Here is a 16,711-nt window from a genome sequence, read left to right as displayed (position 1 = left end):
ACAATGAGTCAGGTTAAGTGCATATTGTTTATAATTTTGTAAATTTGATATTTAAAAAAATTCATTTATTTGCATGTGAGTTCATATATAGGTGCATAGGGTCCCTTGGGCTTTATGTGGGTTGTTGGGCACTTGAACCTGAGCCAGCAGGCTTTGATTACTGATACATTTTTTTCTTTCTTTTTTTGACTTTATTCTTCTTTATTAGTTAATTACACAGTGTGTATACAGCCATGTTGGTACCATCGTTAGCCTTCTCCCTGTCCTCCCCTCTCTGAAGGGACCCTCCTCATTGGGGATATGGGTCATGTATTGTGGGGTTAGCCATCAGTTATGGGGAAGAGGCAATGTCTATGTACATCATGTCCCAACATATGGCTCTAACAATCTTTCTGCCCCCTCTTCCACGAATTTCCCTGTGCCATGTTGGGATCGTTTTAGGTCTACTTCAGTGATGAGGTCTTGGGAGCCGCTGTGTCTCTGGGTCTCTGGTTTGGTAGGAGTTGATTGTTCTCTGTGTCTATCTCCTTCACCCTTGTGCTGGTACCATGTTCACCAAGAAAGCAGCACTGTTGCTCATTTCCTTAATTCCTCTATGGTTTCAGCTGGGGCCCTGGTGATGTGTAATGGGCTGATTCTCTCCTCAGGTTCTATGTCTATTTGAAAAAGAGAAGCACATTCTTCAATGGAAAGTGAAGTCAGAACCAGATAAATAGGAAAACCACTATTATTTTAGAGAGAATTTAAGAGGCGTAGGCCCTCTTGTAGCCCACAATTGGTGGGAGCTTGATAGTGGAGAGTGGGCTCATTTTTTGGATATTGTTCTGATTTGTTTCCCAGATCCAGCTATGGGTTCCATTCCACTGAGCAGATCCATTAGCCAAATCAAGAGCAGTTGGCTGTGTGCCACTATTGCATTTGTGTGAGCATCATCTCAGGTTGTTTGCTACTGAGTAGCTTAGACCATGAGCTGCTTGGAGAGATGTTGGTCGTTTTTCCCCAGTCGTTCATGTAGCACCTTCTGGCAGTAGAGGTGCTAAATTTGATTTTGATTTTTTGCTGTGTGGATTCTGTCTTGGTCTCTTAAATACGTCATATATTATATATATATATATATATATATATATATATATATATAATTTTTCATATATAATAATTTCATTATTGACAATAGAATAGTCTCTTAAGTTGACTTTTGACACAATGTTGTACCTAAGATATTTAGAACTTACGAATCATGTAGAAATGAACTTTATATGTACTACTTAGCAAGTCTTCTTTCCCCCTACCTTCCATAACTGAGATGCACCATCCTAATTTTCTGTTTCTATGAGCATATTATTGTTATTATTATTAGTGTGTGAGTATGTATGTGTATGAGACAGAGTATGTGTGTGTACATGTGTATGGGCACATATGTGCCACTGTGTGCATGTGGAGGTCAGAGGACTCTGGGTATTGGTCCTCTCCTACTTTCTCTTTGAGGCAGTGTCCCTCTCAGTTGTTTTCCAACAGAAATACCAGACAAGTTGGCCCATGATGATCAGGATTCTTTAAACATCACCTCCCATTGCAACAGATGTATTGGAATTACAGATGCATGTGGCACTGTGTGCCCAGCTTTATGTGAGTAATGAGGATCTGAACACTCGTTGGCAGGCTTGCAGGGCAACACTTTTCACCATGTAGCCATCTCCCCATCCCATGAGTTTATTTTTGATACCTAGTGAGTCATGCAATTGTTGCCCTTCTATGACAAACATATTGCTTGATAAATGACCTAAAAGTGATCTTTGTTGGCAGAAAGCAGGATTTCCACTTTCTATAAGGCATAAAAGTTGCAGGACTATTTCACATTTTCTTCATGTGTTGATGGATACTTGGGCTGCTTCCAAATGTTGGCTGTTGTGAATAATTCTTCTGTTGAATGGCTTTTCCTACAGAGACTATTTCTATTCTCCCAAGATAGAGAGGGTAACAGCAGACCAAAGAAACAAGACCATATAATTTTATTTTGGTGAACCAATGAGTTGATTTGGGTTTCTTGCAGGAGAATGGGTACTTCTAGATGCACCTGTGACTCGAAGCTGCATCTCTGAAAATCCTACCCCAGGGTGGGTGACAACTCAGAAGATCTGCATCACTGAAGTACATGCACAACCTTTAGGCATTAAAATGTGTCCTCTTCCCCAGCAATTGTTTACTGCTTCTGTAAACCTCAGAGGCTCTTTAGGCTTGTCAATTTCATGACTTGCCTGAATTCTAGAAGTTTCTTGTGAGGCTCATAAACCTCCTTCTCCCTCCTCCAGGAGATATTTCAACCCAGAGGAAACAGCTACACAGCAACTGCTATTAACATGGAGATTATCTCTCCCAGATACTGATTCCCATTCCTTTGTATATGCAACCAGAAGGAGAAAGTTCTGGATTATTTAACAGGTCTACTTTTTTATTTTTATTTTTGAGGTGCTTCTATGATGTTTCTGACAGTGCTTACACCATTTTGCACTCCTTCCCATAGTGAGCATGGGTTCTAATGTATCCTTATTCTTGTGAACTCTTATCATCATAGCTGTATTAATATCTGCAAGGTTCTAGCTAGTACTCATGCTTTTATGTTGTTTTAGTATCCACATTGAGTATAGGTTTAACTGGCTCACACTGGAAGCAAGCCTCACTAACTACCAATACAATTTATGGTTCTCTGTCACATTACAGCACCAGGAACCACTGAAGATCTAGGGACACCAAGGCTTCACGACCACTCCATTTTCTCCTATAGTATACAGCACAGTAAAGAGCAGTCAGACCTTACCAGCTGACATGAGCCAACCAAAGAGGGAACCAGAGTCATACTCAGTTCAGGTGAGACCAAAAGTTGCCCCAAAAGGTAACTGAACTGTATTTTTACTAGGGCAATGTATATCTCAAGTTTGCACTGGAAATGTCAGTTACACCTTCCATGTAAGGGCAGGTTGCTAAAGAAAAGAACCCCAGGAAGGGAAAGAATTTAAAATGTAGCCCACTAGGAGGAAAAAAAAATACTGATATGTTAGATCTGATGGATATTTAGTCTGCATTGCCATTCTTAAATAAGTTTAGTTTTATGGTTAAAACTTTTATTAATTTTTTTATGTCTTATTCTACAGTAGTTTTTTTTTTTTTTTTTTTTTTGGTTTTTTGAGGTAGGGTCTCACTCTAGCCCAGGCTGCCCTGGAATTCACTATGGAGTCTCAGGGTGGCCTCGAACTCATGGCAATCCTCCTACCTCTGCCTCCTGAGTGCTGGGATTAAAGGTGTGCGCCACCATGCCCAGCTACAGTAGTTCTTTTTATTCTGTCTTTTTTTGGAGACAGGGTCTCATTCTAGCCCTGGCTGACTGGGAACCCATTCCAGCCCAGGGATGTCAGCCTCTGAATTGATAGGATTAAAGGCATGAGTCACAGTGCCTGGTTAGTTTAGGGTCTTTGGTTTTATTAGTTTGCCAGTTTGTTTTAATCTGTACTCATGCATAAATATTAGATATTAGTTTTGTTTGTGTTTGTATATTGCTTAGTTGGATATTAGGATTGTTCTATATTTCTTCTACCTAGTTGACTATTAGAATTTTTTCACTATTCCCATCCACAACTTATTTACTTTCCTTCTCTTTCCAACCACTTGTCCACATTCTCTTCTCCTTGTCTCTCTCTTTCTCTCTTTTTGTCTCTCTTTTTAAAACACATAAGATTTTAAGAGTTTAATAATGTGGAGATACAATGGTACTAATGAGAGGGGTGAAGGATAAAACATGGTAATTGGGGGTAATAAGGTCAAACACATTAGATACATGTATTAATACATCAAATTGGAAAAAATAAAAAGTTTTAAAAAACATTAAAATAATGATCAGGGAACAATAAGGTCCATCCAGGTGTTTCTTTGTAGTCTGCATGCTCTGTAAGTAAACACTCACCCTGAGGGGCTGAGGAGCATCCATAGGGGTAATCCAAACATACTGAGGTACACTGAAGTGCTGCTATGGAGTCTCATGCTGTGTAAGTAAGCCCTTACCCCAGGGTTGAGTGAGGAGCATGCACAGGGGAAATCCAACATAATGAGCCTCACTAAAATGATGCTGTATGGCCTCCATACTCTTGGACAGGGACAACGAGCTCCTTGAAGCAGCCTTGAGGAAGTCATCATTCAGGATTGAATGAGACTTCTAGGTGGTCCGCTGCTCTGGGGTCTCCATGCTCGAGGTTGAGGGAGGAGCATCAGAGGAGTAATCTTGACACAGGGAGCCCCATCAAAGTGGCTGCTTTGGGAGTTCCACATTCCCGTGAAAAACCCCTGTCCATGCTTTCTAACTCACCCCAATAAACTCATTATGTCACCAAACTGGTATGGGTGCAATGAAACTTTTGTCTGCCATCTGAGCCTTATTTGAGGTTAAGATGCGTGTTTGCTTCTCCCCAGGGTAAGAGTCTCCTGAGACAGAACTGAATAAGGATTTCTGAAAATAAGAAATAAAAATGGCCAATAAACATCTAAAATATGTTCAATACATTTAGTAATTTAGTGAATGCAAATTAAAACTACATTGAGATTACATTTCACTCATCTCAGAAGGGCTATTATTGAGAAATCAAATGCTGGCAAGGGTGTGTTAAAAGAGAAAGCCCTCTCCATTGTTGGTGGGAATGTAAACTGGTATGGCCACTGTGGAAATCAGTGTGGATGCTCCTAAAACAGCTAAAATAATTTTAAATTTACCATGTGACCCAGCTATATCACTCCTAGGTATGTGCCCTAAGGGCTCTACTCATTACTGCAGAGAGATTTGCTCACACATGTTTACTGCTGCTCTATTCACAACAGCTAGGAAATGAACCCTGTCTAAATCCCCTTCAACATATGAACGGATAATGAAGATAGTGTATATTTACATAATGGAATCTTATTCAGCTATAGAGAAAAATGAAATTTGCAGGGAAATAGATGGATCTGGAAAATATTATACTAAGTAACTTAGTAACTTAGGCTCAGAAAGTCGAACACCACATGTTCTGCCTCATATGTGGACCCTAGCTTCAAATGTTCAGATTTATATGTGAGTTGGAATAAAAGTATTAGAGGCCATAAAACTGGAAAGGGCCTATAAGACAAGGAGGAGAGTTGAGGTCATAAGGGTAAAGTATAATATCTATGTAAGTAGAGGACAGAATATTGGAAATACAGTGTAATGGGAGAGGATGGAGAAGAGGACAGGGTGGAAGGAGGGTTAATCAAAAATTAAGGTTTATGAATAAGCCATATGGAAACCTACTTAGCTCCTAGTAAATAATACATATGTTAAAAGAAGAGAGTTTGGGCATAAATACCTTGTGGAGGTGGATAATGCTGTGCCTAGAACATATAGATTGTTGGGAAATTTTCAGTACCAGGGAAGGATACCTTCCTGAGAATTATTGGTCAAGGAGGCTCCTGATGCCCCCCCTCCACCAAACATTTCAGGCAATTGCCAAGCCTCTTGGTTGTCCACCAGAAGTTTATCATGACTATTGCAGAAGATGCAGCATGGCTGGGCTACAGGTCACTGAAAAAATCAAGACAGAATCCTCTTCCTTGAGAGCTAGTTTTCAGGATTCTGGAAAGATCTATATGCAAACTGTTGGGGGAGAAAAGTCATCAATGTTGTTAATCAGAAGTAGACCCCACAAGCTCTATGGTTGACCAGCCAGGCTAAATGTACCAGATGGTGCAGTGGTGACATGTCTGTTATGGAAGAAACCAACTGTTCTCTATTTGAACTTGTGATCTACTCCTTGAGAGGGAATTTCTGCCTGGCACTGAAAATCTAATAAAAAGCCTATGATTTGGGAGGCTATAAGCCCCAGAGGGGAACTACTACTGTTGTCTGGTTAAATGGACATATGATGCCCACCAAAATGCCCTCTAAATATGTTTATTCCCATATATTAATGCTACTCCCACTTTTGGTTAAGAGAAGCTTTTCTTTTCAGATGGTGGTGATCTCTAAGGAGACTCAAAACTCACCACAGTGATGAGAAGTGACAGTGCAGTGTTCAGCACTAAGTGAGACATCTCTATCACACCCTTTTAAGATTCAGGAACCATTGCAAAAGAGGGAGCAGAAAGAAGGTAAGAGCCAAAGGAAGAGGAGGAGTACTTGCAATTACTGTCTTCCAGACACAAAGTGGCCTTGATATTCATAACATCACAGTGGCTGATGCTACCTACAAAGGACTTGTATAAAAGGGGGAAAAAATAATGGCTTTAAAATAGAAGATAGACTAATTGGAAAGAAGGAATTCAGTGAAGGGGGAATTTAGGAGGGGGAAAAAAGAAGGTAGTAGGAGGGGATTATAGTCAATCAAGATTAGTCATCATATATGCTGATTTAGATTCCTTTGTGTATATATCCAGGAGTAATGGAATCATCAAGAATACTTCATTAATACTTACTTAGTTATGCAAATCTGTTCTGTGCTCATAAGGCTGGTAAAAGAATTTATAGACAAAATGTGCTGCCTGGGCAATTGTTGTTCTTGTCCTGGGACTTCAATGGGAACAGATAATACTTGTGCAAATCTGAATAGCTGGGTAAGTCAGACTCCCTCTGTGGTTCCCAATACTTCTTTTTATTCAGTGAGTATACTACTTGATTTAATCAATAGAAAGTTAAAGGAAAACTATTTTTGTGTCTGTTAGCCATTTCAAAGGGCACACTTTTATGGATGTAATGATTTGGTCAAAATTACTAAGAGTTCATATCCTAATGATCCAAGGAAGTTGACATTTCTGTCTTCACTCTGATTAGAAACTATGCAATTAGAAACTATGCAGTTTGTAACACATTTAAAACCCTTATGGGGCTGGAGATATGGCTTAGCAGTTAAAGTGCTTGCCTGCAAAACCTAAGGACTCTGGTTCTATTCTCCAGGACCTATGTAAGCCAGAAGCACAAGGTGTCACATTCATCTGGAATTTGTTTGCAGTGGCTAGATGCCCTGGCACACCCATTCTCTCCCTCTCTCTTTCTCTCTCTCAAATAAAAATAAATAAATAAATTGAAAACCCTCGTGAATTCAAATGGGCTATAATTCATCAAGAATTTTGAAATTTCTTCATAAAATAATTGATTTTGTTATGACATTTTATATATACATACCAACTATTTTGATCATATTCATTCCCCACTACCCTCCCTGCTTCTGCTTTCAAGTCATACATATGTGTATATAGATACATATATATGTGTATATAAATATAGATTCTGCATATGAGAGAAAAGACAATATTTGTTATTTTGCTCTACTACTCTCTCTTATTTCTGCTCCTTTCCCCACTAGTCCATTTGTTTCCCTCATATACCCCTCTTGTAATTACATATTCTATACACACACACACACACACACACACACACACACACACATATACTTAAACCCATTTATTTAAATTTAGATATTCATATGAGAGGAAACATACCATATTTTCTTTTTGACTTACTTAACATAATGATCTTGAAATCCATTCATTATCCCACAAATGGGATGATTTCCTTATTTATGGTTGAATGGCACTCCACTCTGTAGCATATATAGTACATTTGTCTTAGGCACTCATCTGCTGATGGACATCTAGGCTGCTTCCATATCTTTACTGTTGTGAATAATACAACAATAAACATGCATGTGCATGTATCTCTGTGGTGTACTGTATCATTAACACTTCCCAGTGCTGTGAAAAATACCTGAAGAAAGCAATTAACAAAGAGTTTGTTTTGGCTTGTATATTGAGGGAAAAGTTTATCATGTCAAAGAAGGCATGGGGCAGGAGTATGAGGTAGCTGGTCACATTACCTCTGCAGTCAAGAAGCAAAGTGAGACTAATGCTGCTGTTCAGTCTGTTTTGTGCTTTATAATTTGTAAGGAGACAGAGAGACAGGGAGGGAGGAAGAGAGAGAAAGAATGGGAACACCAGGGCCTCTAGACACTGCAAATGAACTCCAGACACATGTGTCACTTTGTGCATCTGGCTTAACCTGGGTACTGGGGAGTCAAAATCATGTTGTTAGGCTTTGCAGGCAAGCATCTTAACCACTGAGCTATCTCTCTAGCCATTGCTCTCTGCTTTTTGTTCAGTCTGAGACTCCAGCCCATGGCATACTGCCACCCACATTCAGGGTGGATGTTCCCATCTCAGTTACATCTCTCTGGAAATACCCTCACAGATATGCCAACAGGTGTGTCTTCTAGGTGATTATAAATCCCATGAGGTTGTCAATCAAGATTAGTCATCATATATATATATATATATATATATATATATATATATATATATATGTAATAGAATCATCAAGAATATTTCATCAGTACTTGCTTAGTTATGAAAATATGTTCTGTGCTCATAAGGCTGATAATATATAGTTGAGATCCTTAGATTAGACAGAACTACAGCTGAGGAGGGAGAGAGAAGGAGAGGACACAGATATTACTTATAGGGTACAACATTAGATGGAAGGAATAGTTGTTGGGGTTTTATTACACAGATGGTTATTTTTTTAATATTTTATTTTATTTATTCATTTGAGAGAGAGAGGCAGAGATAAAGAGGCTGGCTTGGAGAGAGTTAGGGCATACCAGGGCCTCCCACCATTGTAAACAAACTCCAGATGCATGGCCCCTTTGTGCATCTGGTTTTACATGGGTACTGGGGAATCAAACCCAGGCTGTTAGGCTTTGAAAGCAAGTGTTTTCAACCACTGAGTCATCTTTCCAGTTCCATACAGATGTTTATTTTGTTAATAATATTATATCATATACTCCAAATGGCCAGAAGACATTAATGTTATCACAAAAATAATAACTGTTTGCAAAGATGATTACTCTAAATGCTCCCTTGAACACTACAAAATGTATGAATATGCCAAAACATCACACTTCATCCTATAAACATTTGAAATTATTACTTGTAAAAAAATAACAAGCCAAGCATTTCATAAATTTTAGGTTTTTTTTTTTCCTCAAAAATCTACTACATTGAGTAAGCCTATACTCTGGTAAGACTGTAGAACCCTCTAAGGTAATGGGATTAATTTGATGTCTCACTGTGAGGGTCTACACATAGTTTTCCCCATTTTACTTATTCTGCATATACTGTTATTCTTCCTTCTTTCACCATATTTCACATTGTATGTGTGTCTGGTATGCACATGCACCTATGAGTATAGGTGTGAATACATGTGTGTGCATGCATGTGGGAATCAGAGATCAATGTTTCTTGTCTTACTAGATCATTTTTCATCTTATGTTTCAAGATGTGGTTTCTTTATTTTTTATTTTATTTTTAGTTTTTAAGTTTTGTAGTCAGTGAATACAGTCAAGTTGGTACCATTGTTAGCCTCCTCCCTGTCCTCCCCCCTCCACAGGAACCCTCCTTGTTGGGGTATATGGGTCATGCATCGTGGAGTTAGCCTTTAGTTTTGGGTAGGAGGAAATGTCTCTGCATATCATGATCCAACACGTGGCTCTGACATTCTTTCTGTCCCCTCTTCCACAAATTTCCCTGAGCCATGTTGGGTTCATTTTAGGTTTGCTTCAGTGATAAGATGTTGGTAGCCTCTGTGTCTCTGGATATCTGGTTTGGTAGGGGTTTATTGTTCTCTGGGTCTGTCCTTCACCATTGTGCTTGTTCATGGTTTGCCAAGAAAGCAGCATTCCTGCATGTTTCCCCAATTATTCTTAGCTTAAGCTGGGGTCCTTTGAGGTATGATAGGATAGTTCTGTCTTTAGGATCTGTGTCTATCTGTAAAAGAGAAACAGATTCTCCAATGGAGAATAAAGTTAACGCCAAGTGAATGTGATAACCATTGCGTTTAGAGATAGTTTAATGGAGAACATATTTATTTTTAGATATGATTCTAACTTGTTTCCCAGTTCCAGATATGGGTTCTGTTTCACTGAACAGATCAGTAAGCCAAATCGAGAGCAGTTGGTTTTCCACCATGACCATGTGCCACCATTGCACTTGTATGAGCATCATGTCAGGTTGTTTGCTGCTAAGTAAGTTAGACCATATGCTGCTTGGGCAGATATTGGTCTTTATCCCCCAGTCACTCATAGAGAACCCTCTGTATTAGATGCGCTACCTGTCTGGGGACTGACTGTCTTCCAGCTTCCAGCCATGTTGCTCCATGATACATGTCTTCAGCAATAGGGCCTTACCACTAACCTATGGTGGGTCCTCAAGCTCTCTGACATAAATCTGTCTTCTTTTGGGAAACCTTGTAGGTCTTGGTGACCAAAAGCTCATTGTGGATGATAACCACTTGCTGGTATTGGGAGTTACAGATCAGCAGCCAAGAAGAGAATGAAGAACCAGATAAGTGATATAAAAGGGATAGAGAAATGAGAGAGAAGAGGGAGGGAGAGAGAGATAACGAAGTAGAAATAGGAGGAGATAATGGACAGTTTTTGTCATACCTTCTCCAGGGCCTTATGAATCTGGTGTTCCCTCTAAGGGCCTGGTGGAGGTTCAATCATTTGGTCTGTCTTTTAGGATATAGTGTTTTATGGTACTATTGCATTTTGGGTCCAGTTTTGTGCCCCTGTCTCTTTCTTACCCTCTCCTCCCTCCCCACCCTCCCTATTGTCTGGGCCTCGAGATGCTTGGTAGGTATGTTGGTGACTTGGGTATATTTAGGTTAGGAGCTGTAGATGAGTGAAACTATGCCGTGATTATCTTTCTGTGATTGGGTGAATTCACTGAAAATAAGCTTGCCCATTTTATTCAAATTTCATTGTGTCATTTCCCTTACTGCTGTGTAGAAATACTACATCTTAATTATCCATTTGTGTAATGATGGACATCTGGATTGATTCCAGCTCTTTGCTATTATGAATTGAGCAGCTGTAAACATGATTGAACAAATCTCTCTGAGCTGAGGCATGTAGCTTTTAGGGTAGATTCCCATTTAAGGGAATAGCTGGCTATTTTAGGAGTCTCCATATTGCCTTCCAAAGTGGTTGTACCATCTTACATTCCCACCAACAGTGGAAGAGTGTTCCTAATTTTCCACATCCTCACCAGCATTTATTTTCATTTGATGTTTTGATGTTGGCTATCCTTATTGGGGTAAGGTGGGATCTCATAGTTGTTTTAATTTGCATTTCCCTGATGATTAGGGATGATGAACATTTTCTTAAGTGTGTGTTTGCCATTTGTATTTCTTCCCCTGTGAACTGCCTGTCCAGCTCTTTGCCCCATTTTGTGAGTGGGTGGTTTGACTTTTTATTGTTTAGGTTTTTAGTTCTTTGTAGATTCTAGAGATTAGGCCTCTGTCAGTTGGATATTCAGCAAATATTTTCTCCCATTCTGTGGGTAATCAATTGGCTTTGCTTATTGTATGTGAAGAAACTCTTCAGCTTCATGTGATCCCATTGATTGAGTGACTGTTTAAGATCATAAGCTACTGGGGTTTTGTTCAGGAAGTCTTTTTCCATTCCTATATCATGGAAAGTTCCTCCTATATTTTCTTCCAGTAGTAGCCAAGTTTCTGATCTCATATTGAGGTCTTTGGTCCATTTTGACTTGAGTGTTGTGCATGGTGAGATGTGTGGATCAAGTTTCAATTTCTTGCATATGGTTACCCAGTTTATCCAGCACCATTTGTTGAAGATGCTGTCCTTTTCCCAGTCTATATTGTAAGGGTCTTTGTCAAATATCAAGTAGCTGTAGTTGCTTGGTCCGAAGTCCACATCCTCAATTCTATTGCATTGATCTATAGTCCTGTTTTTATGCCAATACCATGCTGTTTTTATTACTATGGCTTTGTAATATAGCTTTAGATCAGGTATGTTGATACCTCCAATGGTATTTCTTTTGCTGAGGATATTCTTGGATATCCAAGGCCTTCTGCCTTTCCATATGAACTTTGAGATTTTTTTTTTTAAATCTCTGTGAAGAACAATGTTTGGATTTTAATTGGAATTGCATTGAATCTGTATATTGTCTTTGGTAGGATTGCCATCTTCACAATGTTAATTCTGCCTATCCAGGAGCATGGGAGGCCTTTCCATTTTCTTAAGTCCTCCTAAATTTCTTTGTTGAGTGTTTTTATGTTTTCATTGTATAGATCTTTCACTTCCTCTGTTAACATTATTCCAAGGTATTTTATTTTATTTTTGTTGCTATTGAAAATGGGACCATGTCCCTTATTTCTTTCTCAGTACCTTCATCATTTGCCAGATTTCCATATGTTGAACCACCCCTGCCTTCCTGGGATGAATCCCACTTGTTTGAGGTAAATAACGGACTTGATGTGTTGTTGAATTCAGTTTGTGAGTGTTTTGTTCAGGATCTTTACATCTAAGTTCATCAGGCCAGTAGTTTTCTTTTCTTGTGGCACCCCGCCTGGTTTTGGTATTAGGGTGATTGTAGCTTCATAGAAGGAGTTGTGGAGCTTTCCTTGATTTCAAATTGTGTGGCACAGTTTGAGAACGATTGGTTTCTGTTCTTCCATGAAGATTCAGCTCAGAAACCATCTGGTCCTGAACTCTTCTTTTTTGGTTAGGTTTTTTTTTTTTTTATCACCTTTTCAATTTTGATGGGTGTGATAGGCTTGTTTAGGAGATTAATCTGCTCTGAGTTTAGCTTTGGTAGATGATATGTGTCTAGGAATTTATCCATTTCCTATATATTTTCCAATTTTGTAGAGTAGAGGTTTTTGAAGTAACACCTGATGATTCTCCCAATTTCACTTATGTCTGTTGTGATCTCTCCTTTTCATTTATAATTTTGTTAATTTAAAACACCTCTTTATTTTGCTTGATCAAATTGGTCAGGGGTTTGTCAATCTTGTTTAACTTTTCCAAGAACCAACTTTTTCTTTCATAAGTTTTCTTAGTTTCCATTTCATTAATTTCTGCTCTGATCTTAATCCTCTCTTTCTGTCTGGAGCTTTTTGGGTTGATTTTTTTCTTGCTTTTCCAGTGTCTTTAGGTAGATGGTTGGGTTATTGATTTGGGATTTATTTTTCTTTCTTATGAAGGCACATAGTGCTATGAATTTCCACTGAGGACCACCTTCATTGTAGCCCATAAGGTTTGGTATATTGTGTTCTCATATCTAGAAATTTCTCTATTTCATTTTTTATTTCTTCCACTATGCATTTATTGTTTAAAAGTATGCTGTTCAGTTTCCAGAAGCTGATGGGATTCTTGGTGGGTCTTTTGTTGCTGATTTCTAGCAATATAGCATTGTGACCTGATATCATGAGGGGATTATGTCAATCTTCTAAATATATGGAGGCAGGCTTTGTGACCCAGTATATGGTCTATTTTAGAGAAAGTTTCTGTTGCTGCTGAGAAGAATGTGTAATCCATGGATTTGGAGTGAAATGCTCTATAGATGTCTGTTAGGTCTAAATGTTCTATGGTTTTGTTGAGCTCTCCCACTTCTCTGTTAAGTTTCTGTTTGGATGATCTATCTATTGCTGATGATGATGTGTTGAAGTCTCCAACTATGATGGTGTTGGTGGTTATTTCTGTTTTATTGTTGACTAGGTTTTGTTTTATGAATTGTGGTACATCTGTGTTTGGTGCATAAAGTTTGACTATTGCAATATCTTCTTGCTGGCTTGTTCCCTTGATCAGTAGGAAGTGGCCTTCTTTGTCTTTTGATTATTTTTGGTTTGAAATCTATTTTATCTGATATTAGTATGGCTACACCTGATTATTTCTTATTCCCATTTTCTTGGAATATCATTTTCTACCCTTTCACACTGAGGAGGTGCCTGTCTTTAGTGGTGAGGTGGGTTTCTTGAAGACAACAGATTGAGGGGTCTAATTTTCGGATCCACCTTGCTAGCTTGTGAATTAAGGCCATTGATATTTAGGGTAATGGCTATGAGGGATGATTTGATAACTGCCACATTATGTTGGTTTATGGGGTTTGGTGTATTCATAGACTTTGAAGTTTTTCTGTGCCTTCTCTGAGTTAGGTTATTGTGATCTGTTTCTTGGAGGTACTTGAGGTTAATTATTTGATTCTTCTATGTGGAGAATTTCCTGAAATACTTTCTGTAAGTTTGGTTTTGTGTTTATATAGTTGTAAAGTTGAGTTTTGTCATGGAAGGTTTTTCCTTCACCATCTATTATGAAGGATACTTTTGCCGGCTAGAGAAGTTTGGGTTAGAAACCATAGGTTCTTAGAGTTTTCAGTGTTCCATTCCAGGCCTTTCTGGCTTTCAGGGTTTCCATTGAGAAGTCTGAAGTGATTATGTTGGGGTTGCCTTTAAATGTGATGTGTTGTTTTTCCCTAGCTGCTTTTAGGACTTTCTGTTTGATGTCATGTTTAGAGGCTTAATGACAATATGTCTTGGAGAGTTTCTCCTTTGGTCTAATCTGTTTGGAATTCTGTTAGCTTCTTGTATCTTGATGGGCCTTTCTTTTGGGATAGTGGGAAAGTTTTCTTTGATTATTTTGTTGAATAAGTTTTCCATGCCTTTGGTCTGAATTTCTTCTCCTTTTGCTATTTCCATGATATGAATGTTAGGACATTTGAGTGTATCCCATACTTCCCTCAAATTCTGTTCACAGAAAATTTTGAACTTATTGAAAATTTTGTACTCTCAAACTGTTTCTTCTGTTTTTTTTTTTCCTCCCAAATCTGAGTTTTTCTCCTCCACATGGCTGACTCTATTAGGTTTGCATTTTCTACTACTTGAGGTATGGTTTCTTATTGAATGCACAGCTCACTGTTTGGGCTAGCTGACCTAGGTCATAAGTACCAGGGATCATCCTGTCCCCACATCCCCAATGCTATGGTTACAGTTACATGTTCAATTTAATGTGGGTGCTGGGATCTGAACTCATTTCCTTATGCTTGTATGACAAGCACTTTACCCATTGTGCAATCTCCCCAGCATATTTCACCAAATTTCCCTTGTTTATTTATCAAAATTCATTGAATATTTCAAGACCAGTACCTAGTTTATTGCATTTACATAGCCAACATAGTTCAATGAAAAGGCATTCTGTTCCATCTTGTGCTAGTATTTTCTTAACTTGTAATTATATACCCAATCATTTTTGATCAGCTGGTTTGCCACTTTGATTAGGCAGTTCTCCCCAAAGATGTGGGACTGTCACAGTTTTACTTACCTTCAAATAAATATTGGCATCTGAGCCTGTGGCTAGCACAAGTGAGGGTTTATTTATATGAGGGTTTATTGTAAAATAAAGGCATTATCACTCTGAAAAAAAATCTACCAAATTAAGCTCATGAGCTAATAAGTTTAATTTTAGCTTTTTTCAGCATTATTTCTGTTCCTAAATGTAGACATTTTCCAAGGAGTTGCCTTATTTTCTTACTAACCCCTTCCATTTCTCCTTAGATGAACTTTGCAAGTTCAAAGGCTTCAGATATCCTAGTTGCCTCTCCAATTTTTACCTATATTGAATTATTTCAACATTAATATTCTATAATGAGCAGTATGCTTTCTAGATATGGAGGAAATAGGGCAGACAGCTATGGAGCTCACATTCTTAGAGGACTGGGCCAAGAATATTTAAACTGAACATAAGTTATCAGGCCACTCTTCCCTGCATCTTCACCTGTTAAGGATATAATTGAGGAAAAGGAGATAAGAGAAAGAGAGGAAAAACTATTTTAGTCCCTGGACTGTATGGAGGAAATTCACCTTTATTCTAGTTGGATATTTCTAGATGTCTCCAGAATATTCCATCTGGCTATTCATAGACATGTCAACTCACCTGTCTGGAAACAAGCTGTCATATGTTGAATAATAGTGACCATAATGTATGTACCATGGTGGTACAGGCCTATACTATGAGTTACTCAGTAGGCTGAGATAAAAAGATTGAGAGTTCAAAGCCAATGTGGGCAACTTAGTGATACTCTTTCTCAACAATGGGCTAGGGTTATAGCTCTGTGGCCGAGTATTTCCCTAGTATATACAAGAACACAAAGTCCTGAATTCAATTCCTTGGAAAGAGATAAGAAATATATACATATTATCATATCATATCATAGAAGCATCTCTTATATTCCTTTCCAGTCTCAAAATTGCATCCTTCCTATATTGTGCTTTGAATTAGACTTCTTCCACTCAGCATTAGGTTTCAGATTCATTTATACTTTTGCATATGGTATATTACTCATTGTCAAAGGTGAATAGAGTTCCATGGTTTAAACATAAAGCAATTTATTCATCCTCTCAAGGATTGATGGACATTTGGATTGCTTCTACAATTTTTCATAATGAATAAAGCTGCTATGAATATACTGTGTTTGTCTTTTGGTGAACATATGTCAGCATATCTGTTGAGTCTATTGCTAGGAATAGAATTGTTGGATTGTCACATGTGCATGTGCTCAGTTTAATGAAATACTGCCCAACAATATTCCAAAATGATGCACTAATTTGTACTCCAGGAGCACATAAATGTTGTTGCAGCCCTCTGCCAACAGTTGGTTATTGTCTGTCTACTGAAATTTAGGCTTGCTGGTGTGAAAACTGCAGTTTGAAATTGAAATCTTTTCTGTAGCCAATGAAGAGTTAAGAGTTCAATGAGAGAAATCAACACATAGATTCTTCATTCTTTTTAAATAATCTTTTATTTATTGATTTATTTGAAAGATATAGAGGGAGAGAGAGAGGGGGGAGAGAGAGAGAGAGAGAGAG

Source organism: Jaculus jaculus, chromosome X (assembly GCF_020740685.1).
Source record: "Jaculus jaculus isolate mJacJac1 chromosome X, mJacJac1.mat.Y.cur, whole genome shotgun sequence".
Taxonomy (NCBI): domain Eukaryota; kingdom Metazoa; phylum Chordata; class Mammalia; order Rodentia; family Dipodidae; genus Jaculus; species Jaculus jaculus.
The sequence above is the reverse complement of the archived record's forward strand: the minus strand, read 5'-3'. Positions refer to the sequence as shown.